The sequence below is a fragment of the Myodes glareolus genome, chromosome 8, assembly GCF_982192425.1.
Source record: "Myodes glareolus chromosome 8, mMyoGla1.1, whole genome shotgun sequence".
In the NCBI taxonomy this organism is placed as follows: domain Eukaryota; kingdom Metazoa; phylum Chordata; class Mammalia; order Rodentia; family Cricetidae; genus Myodes; species Myodes glareolus.
This window is the reverse complement of record NC_142033.1, coordinates 52,970,519-52,990,987: the sequence shown is the minus strand read 5'-3', so window position 1 is coordinate 52,990,987 and position 20,469 is coordinate 52,970,519. Positions and strand designations below refer to the sequence as shown.

General features: G+C 44.0%; 1 protein-coding gene and 1 long non-coding RNA gene across 2 annotated transcripts in view; one reads left to right on the top strand and one right to left on the bottom strand.

Annotated features, from left to right (window-relative positions):
• Positions 1–20,469, top strand: part of Rbpj (recombination signal binding protein for immunoglobulin kappa J region) — a 193,938-nt gene that overhangs the window by 103,067 nt on the left and 70,402 nt on the right. The gene's annotated exons all lie outside the window — the stretch shown is intronic.
• Positions 16,886–20,455, bottom strand: LOC148121168 (uncharacterized). Its single transcript, XR_015738577.1, has 2 exons — positions 17,389–20,455; positions 16,886–17,298 (listed from the first exon to the last, which is right to left on the bottom strand). It is a non-coding gene; the product is annotated as an uncharacterized LOC148121168 (long non-coding RNA).

The window sequence follows — 20,469 nt, the reverse complement described above, 5'->3', positions numbered from 1 at the left end:
ACAGCATTAAGTAGTTGGGAGGAGAGTTTAACATGGAGCTCCACTATTGAAGCCTGGAGCTGTGGATGGTGTTCTTATTTGGGGACTGTGTTAAACTCAAAACTAGTCAATAGTTTAGCAAATAAGGGCAAGTAGTATTTCTTCTCTTTTCTAATGCTTTATAAAAGCTCCAAGGAGGTTTGTCATAGAGAACAGTTAAATATCTCCATCCAATACCATTTTTTAAATGTTTTTATTCTATTTTTTCCTAAGTAGAGTATTTTCCTTTGCACCTATGATAAATTTGGTATTTGCCGTTGGTTCCCTACCACACCCTCTCTGATGATTAAGGTCAACAATAAAATAAACCCTTAATTCGGAGGCTGCAGTTCATTCTGTTAACAAGAGACAGCCATGGAAAAGAGCCCCGGTGCCTTCCAGATTGGGTTGTTATTCAAGCAGCGACTCAACGCGATCGCTTTCTTGGCGGACTCCTCAGCCCGAATGTAAGATGTGTTGTGGGCAACCGTCTGCTTATTTTCTTTCCTAGACAAGTGGTTAGCCATGTTGGATATCCTGTGTTTATGGAATTCCAGAAAGGCTATGTCATAGAAATCACTGGTGTGCGCGTGCGAACGCGCGAACGATTTATGGAGAGAAAGTGAAGGGAAACTGCTTGCGGAGAAATCCACCCGAGAGTGGTGCCGCCCACGAGGTGTTCTCCAAAGACGCTGGCCTGCACTTCCAAGCGCTTTATTGGTTGTCTACTTCTTAAGTAGCAGAAAGCAAACAATAGATCCAAGTGTCAAAAGCTGAGAAGCCAGGACAGAAAAGTCATGAAAACCAGACACGCCAGTTTATTGTCTATCATTTGAAACGTTTTTTTTAAAAAAAAAAAAAAATCTTGAAGCTGTAATTAAATGCAAGGAACCTTAACTTATATTTAAAAGTTCACTGTTTCCCATAAAATCTCAGAGGGCTCCCAAATTAGCATCATCATAGAAAATAAACAAAGACCACAAGGGAAAAAGCCTAGAATTTAATAGAAAGAAAGAGTCCTTTAAAAGCTTTTATACTTTTTTTTTAAGTTTTAAAAAAGTCCTGCTGCACTGTTCATTTCAGTGAACTTGACTTTGTGTGAGGAAGGAGACAGTCTTAGCAGTCCAGGCTTTTGTCTGTGATTTTAGCATCACGATTCACACGAGCACTAAAGAAACTGTTTGTTCTGGTTTCCATAAACCCGCTTAATGCCTTAATTCACCTGAACCAACCACTGACTGCTACAGGCCATTTTGGAACAACTTTCCCTAATTATTAAAGGTAGCATGTGCTTCTCATTCTTTCACATGCTGATCCTCGGAACAAAAACAAAAACATACCTCTCTCCTGTTTTCTATTCACTGCTGACTGTTGTAATGTAAGCAGGGCCTCTTTAGGGGAAAATGAAAATGGAGTTTAACCCACAATTGAGTCTTACATCCTGTGGTCTTGGAATTTTAAAATTTCATTCAAAACACACATTATAAACAAGCTCTCCCAAATGACCATCTAGAGAAGAATGTGGCAGAAATCCAGAAACAATTGTAATATTTGGACCAAGCATGAGCACAAATAGCCAGTGTGTGTTTTCACGAGGGGATTATGGTTTGCTGTTTCACGAACCCTACAGGGGATTTGTAGATGGGCAGAGCTAAATTCCATGTCTGCTGAGTGTCTCCAGAAGAAAACAATCCCTTAACAGTTACTGAAGAAGAGCTCATAAAAGGAGCTTCTTTGTTAGAAGCTGTGTTGGGTATGGTGTGTGTGTGTGTGTGTGTGTACACGCGCGCACGCGCGCGCGCATATGAAACTCAAAATCTTATGCATGCCAAGTGTAATGGTCTGTCCTGTCCCTTTAAGAGACAAGTCACGCCCCCCCTCAGCTGAGGCAAGCTGATCTTCAGCTTGCAGCCTGAGTTCCTTCCTTTCTGTCTCTGTCTCTCTGTCTCTGTCTCTGTCTCTGTCTGTCTCTCTCTCTCTCTCTCTCTCTGAAGCAGCTTCTGTCTCCCTGCCCGGGACTCACTGCCCCTCGTGGGCTCCTGCGTGGGACTGGCTGCCTTCGTGGCCTGCCATGGTATTGGGACCCGCTGCCCGCTGCAGCCACTCGGCAATCCACCACATTTTTACTTGAACGATAAAACCCTACCACTGAGTCACATTCCCAACACCCAAATAATCTTTTTAAAATAGCTCATATTTGTTGACTACAAACATCAGAGGAAACTTCCTGGCTTTTAAATGCCCATCAGTACAAGCTCAAAACTCTATGACCTGACACCCCATCTTTAGCACAACTTTGGAGACTGATTCAGGGGAGAAGGGTGATGGAGGAAGGACCACAGACATTATTACATCATTGAGTCACGAACATAGCTGCAGAAGCAGAGACACAAGTAGTGTCATTGAGAGCCCTCCTAGCAGTATTCAGGAGGTCGGGTGCTGAAGGTGGTTTCAATGAAGATGAAGTCCGGCCCTGTAGCAGGGTCAGGCCACAAAGAGCAAAGGTGGGTCGAAGCTGCAGAGAACCTCTTAAGTGTGCACACTGCCCTACGGGAGCAGCTCATCTCTAGCCCAGAAAAGGACTGAAAAGAGGCACTAAAATACTTTCACATGCACGCGCACGCGCGCACTACCGCAGCAGCATGAGAGGGAAGAGCAAGAAGCCAGAATCATTTCAAAATGGCTCCACCTCTTTACCGCCCTAGCAGAGTTTAACGTGCCGATACCTTGTGATCTCATTTTAGCCCCCAGTAAAATTTAGTGGTCTGTGAATTCATCAGCTCTTCAAGATTTGTTCGGCATTATATAGAGATTGACCCCAAATCTCATACCTAATTTTTAATAGCATCAACACTCAGAATAGCTCTGCAGCAACTGATAGGACCGTCTACTCTATAGTGAACTGCCTGTGAGTCGACCTTCCCACCTCTATAAAGCTTCAGTTTCGATTTTAATACACGATTCTGAGAAGCCTGGGTGGACTAATATAGCATCATAGGCCTTTTGGGTTTTAATCATCATGAAAATGCATCATATCACTGGGAGGGATAAAGAAAAATAGAGGTGGTTCTTAGGAGCTATGAAGCTCGCCAGGCACAAGCAGGAAACAGTAAGCGGCTTCTCAGAAGACGGAGCCAAGGTTGCCTTAGAGTGATCTGGTACTTATCATGAAAATGATAATTATCTCTGAATATTAGCACTGATGATGTGTGCCCTACGAGGCAAAAGGGAGTGGGCTACAGTACAGTCGTGTCTGAACCAGTGCGGATCTGTTCTGCCAAAACTCCTTCACACAACCCACTCCTCGTACTGCATTTCTTCGTTTAGTTTTATGTAGGTTATTTAATGCAAAGGCAGGCTCTGGGAAGCAGTAAAATGCCACAAAGGGGTTTTGGACTCAGAAAAGATTGTTTCAAATTGTCTCTCTGTCTCTGTCCTTCCCTCTCTCTCCCCTCTCTGAAATCCTGGAGCTTGAACCCAGGACCTTATCTCTTACCAAGGAGCGAGCTCTGCACAGGTCCAATATGTGTCTACATCTGACCTGGGTAGCCTGGGGCAAATCAGTTGAATTTTGGATTCTTATTTACCTTTCAAATAGGGATAAAAATATCCCAATTGCAGAGCAGGGATTTTGTGTGTGCTACAAATTCAAGGGAATGCGTATTACAAATGCTCATGGTTGCTATTGAGGCAAATAACATTCCTTTTCCTGCATAGCTTACACCAAAGAACAGCAAAAATATTTGAATCTATACTTCTGAAAGAGTCTCGTATCCACTGAGTGTGGAGTTTGCCAGGGGATTGAAAACTGAGGGCTATTGTTTTCGGCTTGTAGATTTGACAACTCTCCTATTGGAATTCAGACTTTGGTCATATTAACTGAGTCAGATTAATTAATTTACTGTTAAGTAAAAGAAATTTTTACAACGAAGCCAGTGGCCGGTGTGGGTTTCCCTCTCTCCCGAGCATTTACCATTGCTGTTTAATTTTTGCAAGGCTTTTTATCACCACTGAAAATCCCTTACATACGCTGTTCTTGATTTTCTGTCTTCATATCTGAATTCTTAATGCAAGTTCCCCAAGGACAGCCTCTCCTCCAGTTCAGCCCTGTCCTCCCCAGTTCCAGACTTATAGTAGATATTCAGTAAATATTATTTTCGAGTTAATGAATGGCAGGGGGAAATTCAATAAGATGAAAGGGAGGTAAGCTAAATGAAGCCATAAGGTTCTCGAATGAGGTGCATATTTGGTAAAACTGCCTGGCAGTCAATTCAGAAGGTTGTTCTGAGATAGAGTGAGTTTATCTGGTCCGTGACCTTAGGCAGATATCTTCACCACTAACCTTTAGAGAAAGTCACCCTAAAACATTCAGACAGAAAGGGATTCCTGATCTACTGACTGCTTTGTACCAGACGTGTGAGCTAAGTATCACTGTTACTATCCCAGCTTACAGATGATCTCAGGACTTACAGCGTATAAGCAAAGTTCCCAACAGGCGTCAAGTAAAACCTGACTTTCTTCCCTACATCACAATCTTCTGCTGGGTTGAGTCTAATGACTCAATGTATTTTTCAGGTGTGTGTGTGTGTAAATAAAACACACACAGTTTTATTTTGTTTTCTCCTTTGGATTCTTCGATTGCTGTAGGTGAAAGTTGCCTATTCTGTCCTGGGACTGACTGCTAGATACCAAATTGCTTATAGAATAATCCTGGAAGCAGGGTATGGTGGTTTAGGGCCTTTAATCCCAACACTCAGGAGACAGAGGAAGTTCAAAGTCAGCCTTGTCTACAGAGTTGGTGCCAGGATGTCGAGGCCTACACAGAGAAACCCTGTTGTGAAAAACAAAACAAAACAGACAAACAAAAATATTCCTAGAATGGTATTTACAAAACTCATCATAGGATTTTCTTCTTCTGGGGCAGAGCATGGCCGGAGTCTGACTTCTGTGCATTGAATGTTATCAGATAAAGGACAATTTTAAACTTTCATTTCAACTGCAGGGAACTGTAGCTCAGGGCTAGGGAATTTGACCAACTTGTGAGGTCTTAGGTTTAAACCTTGGCTGTGAAATACACAAATGAATAAATAAATAAATAAATAATTGAGACAAAGAGCAAAATATTCTTAGTGTGAGTGTCAATAACACATGGCACAAATGTAGACTATCAAGGAAAAAGAATTTAAAATGAAATAACATTGATTCTGGGCACTTGAAGTTAAGACACCATTTTTAACCAGATCCCAGAGACTTTTCTGCACATGAACCTTTGAACTGAGCTATAGACAACTCCTTGTAGGCCAGTTGACCTTTGACATGTGTTAGCCTCTCTAGACCACCTGCACGAGGAACTCCGTCCCCAACACTCAAAACCTATGACCATGTATGTTCAAACCCTTCTTTAGAAGGCAGCTTAACTTCTGCCAGCACCAAACATGCTTTGTCAGCAGAAAGCGATGTAGTCCCCAGCCCCATGACCGACAGATGTAAGCAGTCTTGAGTTTGTGTTTTTCTACATTACAACCCCAATTGATCCCAAAGCAAAGAAAATGTATTTGATCTCAACTAGGCTGGTCTTGTTCTAGGGGAAAAAAACCAAAACAACAACAACAAAAAAACCATCCAATTCTAGTAACCAAAAAAAAAAAAACAACCAAACCAAAGCCTCACTAAAGGTACACATAACGTTTACTGAAATGTATATCTTGCATGTCTTCTATTTTTGTTAAATCTAGCAAATATGAATGTTTTCTTCTATAAATTTAAATTTTCCATGTGCACATATTGTCCATTTAAATGTAACTGAGATTTAAAAAGTAAAGTTTTGTGTATGTGTGTGTTTCCTGTAACCGTGGGATTGTTAGAAGCAACATTGTCATAAGACTGGAACTCAGTGGAATGAGTGGAAGTTAAAAGATACTTAAAAAAATAATCATTAGGACTGGAGAGATGGCTCAGAGGTTAAGAGCACTGGCTGCTCTTCAGAGGTCCTGAGTTCAATTCCCAGCAACCACAATAGCTCAAAATATCTATGATGAGATCTGGTACCCACTTTTAGTGTGTAGGCACACATGCAGGCAGAATTCTGTATACATAATAAATAAATCTTAAAAAAACATTAAAGGGCTAAGTTTGCAAAGACAACTTTTAGAGCCATGTGCACTGGTGGAGGGTACAACAAAGAGGAGAAAATTGGAAAATATACTTCCTAAGAAAACTGTAGTCAAGGGTTCTCTTTGGGTCTGGAGCCTCAAAAGAAGAAAACAAAGGTCTCTGGAATCCAGAATATTTAACTTCCAGGCAGAACCTTAAAGGCACTGTTGACTCCATCTTCTCCTACTTACCTTCCACATTTAAAAATAAAAGAATTCTGCATCCCATCCATTTCCGATGCCATTCCTTTTTTGTTCCTTCCCAGAAGCAACAGCTTCCAGAAGTAGCCTAGACTGGTCTTCCAGGGAACTTTAGCACAGCCCGAGTAATTCCCCTTCAAATCACCCCTCCCCCAGTCCCTCTGGGCTGTACTAAAAGGTGGCAAAGAGAAAGGACAGTAGTAGGCCACCCATTGGGCTACAGAGAAAGGTTAGAACACAGCATTCAAATTGGAGCTCTCCGGAACCATTTGTGAGCGTTTAGGAAATGTTACTTCATTTCTCTGGGTCATAGCTTCCTTCCTTAATTTCTCTGAGCCATAACTTCCTTAAAGGGGTTGCAGAAGTCTTAGGGATGAAGAAGGAGCCACAAAGATCACGTCGATTAAAACTACCAGAATTAAGGTGGTAATTTATACTCCCACCCATTAATTTTTCTTATGATAAGCTGGGGAGGTGATTCAGTCAATAAAGTCCTGGCCAAGAGAGCTTGAGGTCTTGAATTCTATCCCAAGCACCCACATAAAACAGCCAGGTGCCATGGTGTGTGGCCAACACCTGTAATTCCAGGGCTGGGGAGGCAGGGAAGGAAGGATCCCTGGGGTTTGATAAGTAGCAGGTCTCTCCAAAGCTGTGATCTCCGTGTTCAGTGAGAGACTGTCTCAGAAAATCACGGCGAACAGTCGAGGAAGAAACCTGAAGTCCACCTCCAACTCCACCTGTATGCACGTGCACAGGCATCGCACAAACAAGACCATGCCACTTATGAAGTGTTAAAGAATCTGTCTGGAAAAGGATCTCAATTTTAGTGTGAGGATCAGGGACAGACCAACAAAGTGATGGCTGTGTTGTGGGTTTTCTGTGAAGTTCCTTTCATTACTTATTGTCCCTACTTGGATATTTGTATCAGCGCACAGCTCACCTAGGCAAAGCCTATGATGACACCGGAAACAATTTAATTGAATGAAATATAACTATCCCCTCCCCCTCTTCTCCCTTCCTCTTTTTTTTTTTTTTTTTTGCCTGTTCTCTTAACAACTTTATTAAGATGTATAAGCTGTATAGCTGAATGATTTAAAGTACATATTCAGGGCTAGGACCTAGCTCAGTTGGTAGACAGCTCACTGAACATGCACAAAGCCCAAAGTTCAGTCCTAGTGCTGGATAAACTGGGTGTGGCAGTACATGCTTGTAACCCCGGGGCTCTGAAGACAGAGACAGGAGGATCAGAAGCTGAAGTCAGGTTCAGGCACAGAGTGAGTGCCAGCCTGGGGTTTGTGAAACACTGTTTCAAAAGACAAAACAAACAAACCAGCAGACGTGCACATTCAGGGACCCTTAGTGTGTTTCCCACAGTTGTGCACTTGCCATTACAGCCGATGTTCACTTCTTCCCCCGCCCCCACTCACACCCTGCACCCTTTGGCAATCACCACCTATGCAGACATGCTCAGGTGAGACAGCCGGTCTCTTATCTATCTCCTGTCTTTACAGCTTCTCTTTTTCTAGTGTGATTATGGAATCACACTATACAGTACCTTGTAATTTGCTTCTTGCTCTAGAGCATAGGTTTTGAAGTTTGTAATGACTAGCAGTAATTCACCTTTTTTTTAGTAGCATAGTAGTCTATTTCTGGACACCCTACGCTTCGTTTGTGGATTCATCGGTTGGTGTGCATTTTCAGTTTCACACATTTAGATGTCACCAATAAGGCTACCATGAACATTTATGCTTTTGTATGGACATACATTTCATGTTTCTCAGTTCTCCTTGGTTACATACCTGAGCGTGAACTCCATGAGTCATTTAGAAAGTCTGCCTTAGCCTTTTGAGGAACTGCCAGTGTTTTTCAAAATGGCGCATCACTTTCCATCCTATCAGCTGGGTATGGGGGTTTCAATCCTTGTCAGTCTTTGGTCCTTGTTATTATCTCTTTTTTCTTTGTTGCTTTCTTAGTAGGTATGAGGTGGGTGTGGTTTTGATTTCTATATCACTGATGATGTTGCTGATGGCATGAAACACTTTAAAAATATGTTTAATGGTTATTTGCATATTTTTGGAAGAATTTCTAGTTATGTCCTTTTCTTTTGGGGTACTAGGAATTGACCTCAAGGCCTGGCACACAAGAAGCAAGGGTTCTATCACCAGTCACACCTCCAGCTCCACTTCCTTTTCCTACTTTTTTCCTCTCCTCTTCTCTCCTCTTCCCTCCTCTCCCCTCCTCTCCTCCCCTCCCCTCCCCTCTCCTCTCCTCTCTTCTTCCCTCCTCTCCCCTCCTCTCCTCTCCTCTCCTCTCCTCCCCTCTTCTCCTCTCCCTCTTCCTTCTTCTGTACAGGGATTAAACCTAGGGCTTCCTGCATGTTAGGCAAATACTCAACCAACTAAGCTATATTCCTAAGCTCTCCTTGCCCACTTTTAAATTGAATTGTCTTTTTAAAATGTGTGTGTGTGTGTGTGTGTGTGTGTGTGTGTGTGTGTGTGTGTACCACAGCACTAATGTAGAGGTCAGAGGACAGCTGGAGGGAGTCAGTTCACTCCTCTTACCAGGTGAACACTGGAAACTGAACTCAGGTCTTTGGGCTTGGTGGCAGGTGCCTTTCCTCACTGGGCTATCTCACCAGTTCGAGTGAGAGTTGTCTTTTTATTATTCGGTTCTAAGAACCTTTTACTTATTTTCTATACTAGGCTCATATCAAATGAATGGTTTGTGTTTTCACTTTCTATTTATTTTTATTTTGTGTGTAGTATATGCATATGTGTGGGTGCACTGGTGTGTGAAGACCAGAGAGTGTCACGTGTTTTCTTCAATCTTGCTCCTCCTTTTTCTTTCTTAATGTGTAACTAAAAATGTTGACACATTTATTTTGTGCTGGTATAGTTCTTAGAGTAAAAATTGAGTAAATAACACCGGTATTATTTTGGCATACTATAAATCTAAGATTCTCTCTCTCTCTCTCTCTTTCTCTCTCTCTCTTTGAGACAGGGTTTTTCTGTAGCTTTGGAGCTTGTCCAGGAACTCTCTCTATAGACTGGACTAACCTCGAACTCACAAAGATCTACCTGCTTCTGCCTCCTGTGTACTGGGATTGAATGTGTGCTCCATCACCGCCTGGTTCAGTCTATATATTTATAGGGATATGATTTCAGAGCTGACCACTTGGTATTAAATCGCCAACTAGAAGGCTCTTACCTAGGGAAGACTATTTATCCCCCTCTATTCTTGCTAATCCAGGGCATTCCTTAGTGCCCTGGAGTTCTTGGTCGAGGACTGAGGCCTCATGAGCTTTCCCCCTCCATGTTAGCATGTCTGATATTGGTGCCATCCTGTTCATGTCTTGTTTAAACAGTCAAGCTGATGAAGCCTCATGAGTGTGGCTTCTACCTTACTTTGTGGACAACACTGTTCTAATTACTAATTCTCAGCTAGACTGACTGGCCAGTGAGCCTTCAGAAACAGCTTGTTCTTCATTGTCCCAGTCCTGGGCTGGAATCACAGACTCCTGGCTTTTCACATGGGGGCCATGTCTGGAGTTGGGTCTCAGGCTTGCCACAGGAAGCACATTACACCGAGCTTTCTACCTAGTCCCCGTTTTCCTGTCTTGAGAGCATCCTTCAAAGCATAAAAGATTCTAATTTGGATGAAATCCAATCTGGATTTTGCTGTTCATTGTTGTTGCTTGGCTTTTGTTTTGGGGATAGGTTCTCACATAGCACAGGCTGGCTATGTGTTATGTAGCCCAGGTTGGACTGAAATTCCTGATCTCTCTCTTTCCCTACCTCCTAAGTTCAGGGATTGCAAGTGGGTAACATCGTGCCCAGTTTTATTATTAGATGTTTTTCACATGATAGCTATTAAACCATCGCTAATCCTGAGTAATGAGGGTTTCCAAATGCTTTCTTCTATGAGTGTGTGATTGAGAATTTATGTTCACATAGGGTCCAATTTTTAAGACTTATTTTTATTTATGTGTATATGTTTGTAAATGCTGTGTGTGTGTGTGTGTGTGTGACTGAAGGAGGGCTTTAAATCCCCTAGAGCTAGACTTAAAAGTGGTTATAGGTTGGCCAGCACGAAAGCTGGGAACCGAACTTGATCCTCCTCAAGAGCAGTTGAGCTGTCTCTCCAGCCCCCAGATTCACTCTTTTGTATATAGATAGCCACATAATATTCCTGTTCGTTTATAATAAAATGATTCACATATCTATAGTCCCTCAATAAAGGACTGTCTTTGAGTCATAGATTCTACTTCTAAGAGTAGAATGAGCATCAGTTATATTTTCTGAGAGTAATCTGTGTAAGGAAGAATGCCCCTTACTCTAGTTTTGTCCCTAGGATAGACCGTGATGACTGATGTCCTTGAGGAGGCCTCAGACAATGATGATGCAATGATACTTATAAAAGTTCACAAATTATATAACAAAGCATGCATTTATTATTTACTGCAGTGTTGGGGATTGAGCCCAGGGCCTCATGCATAACCAGCCGTGTACTCTACCACCACCCAGTCACATGCCCAGCCCTGCCTGGCATCTTTTAGAACAGAAAACAGTTGCAGGTTTGGCACACATCCTTTTGGAAACCCTGTACTGCGTAAAACGAAATACTTCTGCATGTAACCTGTTCTTGAGAAGTTATCTTTCGGTTTTTACGTCCTACTCTTTTTGCCTAGATTCTATGATTATTGTTTATTTTGGGAACTTGGAAAGTACCATGCAAATATAGATATAGCTACGCTAGTTAAAAATAAAGGGCTTAGATTTGCTGCTGAAGGAAAATATGATGCTCTCTGTAGGTATAACTGCTTGATGAACACCAGATTTGCATTTCATAAGAACATTTCTGGAGAAATTGAGAGTACATTGAAAACTAGGAGCCAAATGCTTTTCCCAGACAGTAATTTATAACTCTCAGTGAAGTCAAAAGTAATTCTGAGGGTAGAGTTTAGGCCACGTGTTTGGAAAACTGGAAGAAAAAAAAAGCATGAATAAATTTCCAAATCTTTCCAAAGTACTTAGAAGGGAGGCAATTTGTAGTTATGAGCTTGAGAAATGTTTTTTCCACTGGTGGAATATTCCTTCCACTTCGGTATAATTTATTTTACCTTTTACAGGATGCTAATCATGATAAAATTTAAAGAATCACTTAAGCAGCAAAAATTACATAGGACCATACCAGTTACAAATCCTAACACAATCCTTAATGATTCTTTTAAATCAATTCTCTAATGCATTTTCCAATGCCCTTATCATTAGAAGCTGAAGGTTTTCAAACATGCTTATTATATGCCAGGATGTCTGTGCTCATGGTTTATCCATAGTTCAATCGGAAATTACCAGAGACTTTTCCTTTTCTTCTTTTGTCTTTTGTTTTTACAAAAGTTTCAAGAACTCCTTTTTTTAAAAAAAAAAAAAATCCCTATTTGTAAGCCGAGTGTGGTGGCACACGCTGTTAGTTCCCAAAACGGGGGCAGTGGCCGGTGGATCTCTGAGTTTGAGGCCAGCCTGGTCTACAAAGTGAGTTTCTAGGATGGCTAGGGCCACACAGAGAAACCCCATCTTAAAACCCAAAACCAACCAACCAAACAAACAAATATCCCTATGTGTTGAAGCTGGAGTGACGGGCTCAGATGTTAAGAGCATTTGTTCCCCTATGGGCACTGGGCATGTTCGTGGTACACACACATACATGTAGGCAAAACATCCATGCACATAAAATAAAAATAAATCTAAAAATAGCGGGGTCGAGGTGGCACTCACCTTTAATCCCAGCCCTCAGAAGGCCAAGGCACGCAAATCTCTGAGTTTGAGGCCAGGCTGGTCTACAGAGTGAGTTCCAGGATGCCAGGGATATACCGAGTAACCATGTCTTGAAAAACAGAAAACAAATCTAAAAATAATTTTTAAAAATCCCTACATGTTGATGTCACGACAATTTAAAGTAGTTAATATCTAAAACTAGCATAATGTCAACAGCAACTATTGAAGGCGACAATACACAACTCTGGTAGTGATGTTTGAGGGGGCGATAGGTTACTGAGCTGAGCTTGACAGTGAGAATTTCAGAGGAACTATTTGTCATTGCTTGAATAGATGATTTCCAAAGCTAAGCTTATTACTCAGTCTGTTTTGGACAAAGATGTTAGCCACAACATCTGCAGGTGGATGCTTACCATCACTACACGATATACCAGCATTGAACCTTTCCAGTGGGCTTGCCTTGAAACTGACAGAGACCACCCTATATTCAAGATAGAAGCTTAATAGTAACACAGTCCATAGAAGAAAATGGAAGGTTTGGTTTTTTTATTATAATAAAATAATAAAATTATATCTATTGTTATAACTACAGCTAACCTTTCAAAAACCCTTTCTTTCTGTGTGTGTAAGTGATTGTGTCTTTGTGTTGGGGGTGTTTGTGCACGTTTGTGTTTGCACATGCATGTGGAGACCCCAGGTTTACGTCAGGAATCGCCCACTATTGCTCTTCCACAATCTTTCTTGTGGACGTCAAACCCAGCGCTCACCTGGCCAGCTTGTTCTGGGGATCCCCTTGCTCTGCCATCAGAAGCTAGAATTACAGCTGGGCCACTAGGCCCACCTGGCATTTATTTGCATGGGTTTATGGGGGATCCAAACTGTGATTCTCATACTGTCACGACAAGCACTTAACTGTGAAGCCAATGTCCTAGCCCCAGAGTCGACTTTTCAAAAGCAAATGTGCCAACTGAAAAATGAAATGCCATGACCTTACCTAAGGTCAATTGTTTCTAGTAAATTGCTTACCGTTATCTAACTTGATGCATGCCACAGAACACTCATCTAAGGGTTCAGGAAACAGAATGTGGAGAAATTCCCAGGGTTAGAAGCTTCCTGTGGACCTGGTAAGTTCATGAACAATTTCAAACCCTGTGTTCCCTGTTTGCAGATTAGGAAAAAATGAATCTGTCCACAGTGGGCTGGCTGGTTAGTGGTGAAGGCCTTGGCCCCAGCTGTTTCTTCAGACTGGATATTTAACACTAACATAATGCAAATCCCTTAACTAGTGCAATATATGATACATGACAAAGAGGGAAAGTCTGTGAAGTTATAGAATTTTAATATATGTCTCTATGAATGGGAAACTGGAATTTTATGATTCCCATGGTATTATTTTTTGTTTAGTGTTAACTGCCTTTATATTACTAGCATTGCAAAAAGAATAAAACAGGGGCTGGAGAGATGGCTCAGTGGTTAAGAGCAGTGACTGCTCTTTCAGAGGATTCAGGTGCAATTCTCAGCACCCACCTGACAGCTCACAACTGTCTGTAATTCTAGTTCCAGGGGACCTGACACCCATGGCAAGATACTAACACACACACACACACACACACACACACACACACACATATTAAACACATCAACCACACATGTAAACATTTTCTTCCCATTAATTTGCTGTTGAAAGCTCTGGCAGATTATGAGATTTGTACACACACTTTACATACATTTGATCCATTCATGCTGTACTTAGCTGGAGCAAAAGGCCTGCTTTCCTACTTGGCCTCCCAGCATAGCTGCACCTTAATAAGCCGTGCAAAAAAATGCAAACCAGGCTCACAAAAAAGACAAACTGCTAGGGTCAAAGACTCTTGTAAAAACTCAAACATAACTTGAAAGAAAGCATGGGCATTTGCTTTCCTTTCTCAGACTCACCTGAAGCCTGTTTCTCAAGTTCATTTTGTGACTCGCTTCCAGTGCTCTCCTTACTGTTGTCTTTTATCCGAAACAGGGCTTTTGTGTGTAGTCCCGGCTGTCCTTGAACTCACTCTGTAGACCAGGCTGACCATGAACTCAGAGATCCACCTGCCTCTTCTTCCTTCAGTGCTGGGGTCAAAGGTGTGCTCCACCGCTGCCCGGCTTCCTTATTCTTTTTTAATCTTGGAGTTAGAGCTCATGATCCTTAGAGAACTGCACAGTCTGATACCATCTTTTCAAGCTCTTTCAACCTTCTGAGAATCTGATTAACATACACTAGGACACAACAGAGATGCTGCTGTAAGCACAAGGATATAAGGATGAGGGAAAAATAGGCTATATGTGTACATACGTGTGTGTGTGTGTGTGTGTGTGTGTGTGTGTGTGCGTGCGTGTGCGCATATACACACACTTGAAAGCCAGTGCTTGACATTAGCTGACCTCCTCAGTTGCTTCCCATCTCAGGGTCTCTTTCTGAATGTGGAACTTGCTGATTCCCTTAGACTCTGACTAGCACACATGTTGTTCTGTCCTTCCCAGCTGGGATTACCTGTGTGTGTGGGTACTGTGGTATTGAACTCAGATCCTCATGATGTCTGGCAAACTAACTGAGCTATCCCCTAGCCCCAGGGAGTCTTCTTTTATGCGTGTTGTCGCCATCCCATGTGATTGACAGCTGGATGCCCTGTTTTATGTATATACTCAGAAGTACCCCCTGGCTACAAGGGTTTTCTCTCCATTACTTGAGGCATGTGAGTCTTTCTGAAATGATACTAAACAACTGTCATTTCTGAATGGGCTATGCTAAAGAAAGAAACTACCACTTATCTGGATAGTTAGCTATCTTAAAATGGGTTTTTGAAATGCTCACGCGACACTTTGATGTGCTTAAGGATTTCGGCAAGAATGCCAGTCGTGGACTGGCTCTCATGGCATTGCTCACGTACAGGGACCCTGTGAATCCCCGGAACAACTCGGTGAATTGGGCACTATCACCTACATTTTACAGGTGAGAGAGAGGTCTTGGAGGTTAGACCCATTCTCTAATGGCTTATAGCTCAGAGCTCAGTGCTGGGGGTACGGTTCATTAATGTGGGAATCTTAATTTGACTTGATTTTAGGTTAAAAGCACCATCAGCCTTGTTGGGAGGCAAAAGGAGGCTTGGGGAGGCTTGGTTCACACAGTGAGCTCCAGCCAGCCAGGACTCCATAGTGACACCCTACTGAGACAGAGGAGGAATAAAAGCAGTATTGAAGGTGACCTGTGTTAGTGAGCTACACCTGTTTCAACTGCCCACTGGACCTTTGCTCTTCCAAACTCATTCCTTTCTTATTTAAATGTTTCATTTATTGGGTTAAAAAAAGAAATTATATGCAATCACTCCTGGAATGAAAACCTCTGGGGCGGGGGAGGTGGTTCTCACACTTTGTTAGAAATACCTTTTTCAGATATTTAATCGCAGCATTTGGAGGCAGAGGCTGGCGGATCTCTGTGAGTTCAAGACCAGCCTGGTCTACAAAGCAAGTTCCAAGACGTGGCGAAACCTTGTTTTCCCCCCCCCCCCCCCAATAAAACAAAACAAAAAGACCAGGTGGTGTTGGTGGTGCACATCTTTAATCCCAGCACTCGGGAGGCAGAGTCAGGCAGATCTCTGTGAGTTTGAGGCCAGCCTGGTCTACAAGAGCTAGTTCCAGGACAGGCTCCAAAGCTTCAGAGAAACCTCAATAAATAAATGAAGGAAGGAAGGAAGGAAGGAAAGAAGGAAGGAAGGAAGGAAGGAAATACTTTTTTCCTTTTCTTTTTTCCTTTTTTTGAGGCAAGGTTTCTCAGTGTAGCCTTGGATGTCCTGGAACTCACTCTATAGACCAGGCTGGCCTCTAACTCAGAGATTTGCCTGCCTCTGCCTCCTGAGTGCTGGGATTAAAGGTGTGTGCTACCACCGCCCAGTTAGAATCACTTTCAAGCTGGAGTTGGCCACTGCATCAGCATGCCTGGCATCTCTGGTACAGTCTGTTCAGTTATACACACCTGCTCCATGACACAGGCTACTAAACCCACATTTAGAGTTTCAGCAATGCACACTAAACTTCTTTTTAACATGTGTAGGTAATTTGCCTGCATGTATGTATGTGCACCAATGAGCTTTATGTCTGAGGAGGCTAGAAGAGGGCATTATCTTCTATACATGGAATTACAGAGAGAATTGGGAATTGAACCCAGGGCCTCTGGAAGAAGACCCAGTGCTCTTAAGCCCTGAGACATCTCTCCAGCCCCCTTCCCACCCCTTTACAATTAAAACCTTTTAACTTTGGGATAGATAATATTGGATTCCATTATGGTGATTCCAAATAAAATTTATTTTTGCTAACTCTTCTCCTCCTCTGGCCTCCCCGTCCCCATGACCTTGCGCTTCCCTACTACCCGCCCACTTTGATGTCACCGGTATCTTACTGCCTGCCCCTCCTCTGCCTCTTCAACTCCTCCTTTTCTCCTTTCTGATTTCATATTGTATGCCCACACTTATACCCAGTGATATGCATATATATAAATGTAAGCTAGGAGCCACATACGAAAATTTCAATATTTGCCTTTCTGAGTTTGGGTTTGCCTCACTTAATCTATTTTCTAGACCCAGGAAGAGAGTCCCAGTATTTATCATCAGAAGTGTTGTAATATATAAGTAGCCTAACAAACGGGTTAGTATACTTGTAGCATAAACAACACAGAGTTGTATGATTAACACATAGGTGCAAATATACCCAAACAGTTTCCATAGAGACTGTATTTTTAATCCCACAAGCCACCCACAAAAACATCTATTTCTTTATTGTCCATTTACAGCATTTTCCTTTCCTGAGGGGCTCACATGGAAAGCAGGAAACTCTTAAGTATCGTTTCATTTACTGGTCTACCTCAAAATGGCTTTTTTCCCTCCCCCTTTCAAAGCATCTTCTTTTCAGCACTTAAAATCATCTCTACTCTGCCCTGTGAGAGACTCATTATCTCTCCTCCATACCCCTGCAAACACTGAGTATCAGGCAATGCTCCAGGAGCTGAGGCTTGAAGGATGAGTAGAAGTGGTCAGAGTCCTTATTTCCAACAGTCGTTATCATGAGGAGAGTTGGACCATAAACAACACACCAAGTGTCATCGGTAGTGCTTCCGATTGTGATGCCTTGAGAAAAACAAAGAATGTGAGAAGCAAGAACCATGGCAATCACTCTAGTGAAGGGTGGCCAAAAAAAGGCCAGGGTACAACATTTACCTAAAGACTTCAAAGGAGTCTTTCTTCCTCCTATGTGCGTAAGGGGAGAGCATTGCAGTTCATGGAAAGGGCACAGGACTGGAGTTGAAGGTGTTTAATGTGCCCCGGGAGTTTCAAGGAGGGCAGCAGGCTAGAGCTTTCAGTAAAGGAAGAGACTACTGGCTGGAGTCAAGGAGGTACAAGAATTTGGCAGTGAGCCAAACGCTAAATTCTCAGAGTCAAATGGGAAAACCACTGGAGTCCTTAAGAGGATGATGAGGAATGACCCACTGAGAAGAGACAGAGGGAAGCACGCATGGAAGAAAGGAGGATCACTTAGGAGACAGCCTGTAAACCAGGTGGGGAAACACGAGTGAGGCACGGCACTAGCTAAGGAGCTAAGGAGGTAGAGAAGGTTAGGATCTAGGTCTGTTTTGAAGATACAGCACTGTGCTTTGAACATAGCTCACCTGGGATCCCAAGTTCATTTGTAGTCTTGGTCTCCAGTAGTAATTTGAGAAGTGGTTGAACTTTTATGAAGCTGGGTAATTAGGGCATCGAGTCTGGCAACCAAACAATGATCCCTGGTACCCACATACTAGGAGACAATGGGTTCAGCAAGTTGTCCTCTGACCTCCACATGTATGCTATGGCTTGTGCACACCCACACACATAAAAAGGTTACCTTACTAAAATAAAAAATAGTCCTCTGTCTTTGGTTTCCAGCCTCCCAGTCGATGTGACCTCTTCTGTAGGCACATACTTCTGCTATTGTGACACCATCTGTTAAGGAGGACTGTTCACAGCCAAGCAGATGTTAGCGTCACGCTCCTGCACCCTCCAAAGCTGTAGCAATATTATCTTCCTTTCCTTACATATTGCCAATTTGAAAATAGACTAATAGATGTAACTAGCATGATTTTTCTTGCTGACTCAATTCTGGGTGAGCGATAAAAGGTAAAAGTAATTTCAAGGTCCTCCCCTTAAGTGAGAGCGAAGGAGTTGCCTTTATTGAGAAAGGAAAACACTGTAGGTGGAGCTGATGGGTTGAGATTAGGTTTATGACTAACAGGGTTTTCCAGCATCTCTGATGGCCACAGATCCAGCATTAGTGTCACAAACCTCACCACATCTGCACATCCTTGGGTTGATGGCTCAGAGGACATATTTATAGGCTTTTCCTTCTGCTCTAGATGAGGCTTGCTCTGACACAGCATATTAAAAGGCTGTACATTCCTTTTTACGTGAAGTGAACAACAAAAGAAATAGGCAAACCCACATCACACACCCCTACAAACCTTCAAAACTCAAAAGCTTGATTTTCCGTCCATAGTATAACCAGGAGACATTAGCTATTGGGGGCTCGCCGTCCTTTAAATGTCAAAACGCAATTCAAGTCCATATTTGTGGGTCTATGACGCCCGCCAGTAAGACATTAGTCCTATACAGTGCCAGTTTGAAAAGTGACTAACTGAACAATATTCTGACACCTCTTGGGCAAATAAATATTCTTGAAAGAAAGTGTGCATGGAAAACAGCAGCCACTAACGTAACTGATGAAATAGTACCTAAAATGGGATGCTTACTACAAAAAGCATAGAAGGCGGAAGGAAACAAAGCTGGCATTTTAAGTCATATGGGGAAGAGGGGCGGTAGAAACTGGCTTTGCTTGTAGAGATTCCTTTAAAGCGTTAGGAACAGACTAAGGGAAAGATATTTCAGATCGTGTCCTTGTAAGACAATGCAAACATGCAACGTAGCCAAGTTCAGTTTTCCCGGAGCCTTGCCCGGTTCACAAAGCCAGTAAGACAACTGTACAGAAAAACCACCCATTAGTAGTTAAGGGAATCTAAAGTTGTTGTAAAGCAAGTGGAGTGGAAGCCAGACTAGGTGACTCAGATGCATGACTCAAAGCCGACACGGGGGCTGTCTGTCAGCTCTCAGAGGCGGGGGGCACTGCGTCTGGCACATTTCAGGAAAGTACCAGGCTCGGGAGGGCGACAGGAAGCCTGCCTGGCGCGTGCGTGAGTGTGCCAGGGCGGCCTCCGCCCGCCTCTCCCCGCCACGCGCCCACCGCCCCGCCTTACGGGCCAGCCCGACCCTGCCTTCCACGCCCGGGCACGCGCGCCGGAGCCGCACGAGACAGACACCTGTCGGGCCCCCGCTCCGCGAGATTTAGGGCGCACCCCGAGCCGCCTGAGGATGGGGAGGGGTGTGTGTGGGGGAGCCCGTTCTCGCGAGGTTTGGGAAATTTCCCACGGCCAGTGTTGTGTCTGAGCCGAGCGCTGGAAGGCGGTCGGAAGGAGGTGTAGCGTGAGACTCGGCTGCCCGCATTGCGCACATGCGCAGTGGCTCAGGCGCGCGCCGCGCCAATCCTGCGGCGCCTCGGAGCGGGTTTCGGGCAGCGGAGTCCAGTTGTCCGTGTTTTGTGGCTCCCTGCGGGAGGCAGCCCCGGAGCTGGGAATCTCTAGGAAAGGGAAGGGCCGGGAGGGGGTTGGGGAGGGGGAGCGGGGAGGGAGGACAACAGGTAGGGGAGGGGCGGGGCTCGGGCCTGCACCTGGCTGGGAGCTGTCGCGAGCTCGCCGCGGGGGACAGTGTCAGGCCACCGGCGGGGAGGCTGCTCTGCAGTCCCCTACGCGCCGCAGCTCCCGCGAGCTGGCCAGGCAGCCTGAGTTCGGCGGGAAGCTCGCTCCCGAGTGCTGGGGCTTGAAGGGTGGCTCGGAGCGGTGGCTCTGGGGAGAACCATTCGGGGACTATGATGTGTGGCTGCGTGGTGGGCATCTGGTGTCGCCTCTGCCCGAGGCTGACCTCCTATTGCATCGGGGAGAAGCAGCAAGGGCCACAGAGCTGACTCCCCGAAGATTTCCGTCTGCAAAGCACGGGCAAGGGTCGGGTCACGCTGTAACCATGCCCGCGTCCCCACGTGTGCGGGGAGCGCAGGGGCAAATGAATGGAGACAGCTGCTGGCAGGTCCCTGGGTCCGGTCTCCGCCGCTCCGGCACCTGATGCCGACATTAGCATAAAGGAGGTGTCCAATGGACGGCTGAATGAATGAATAGGGCTGGGAACCCGCCGTGAGCGGGAAGCCACTTGGAAAACACC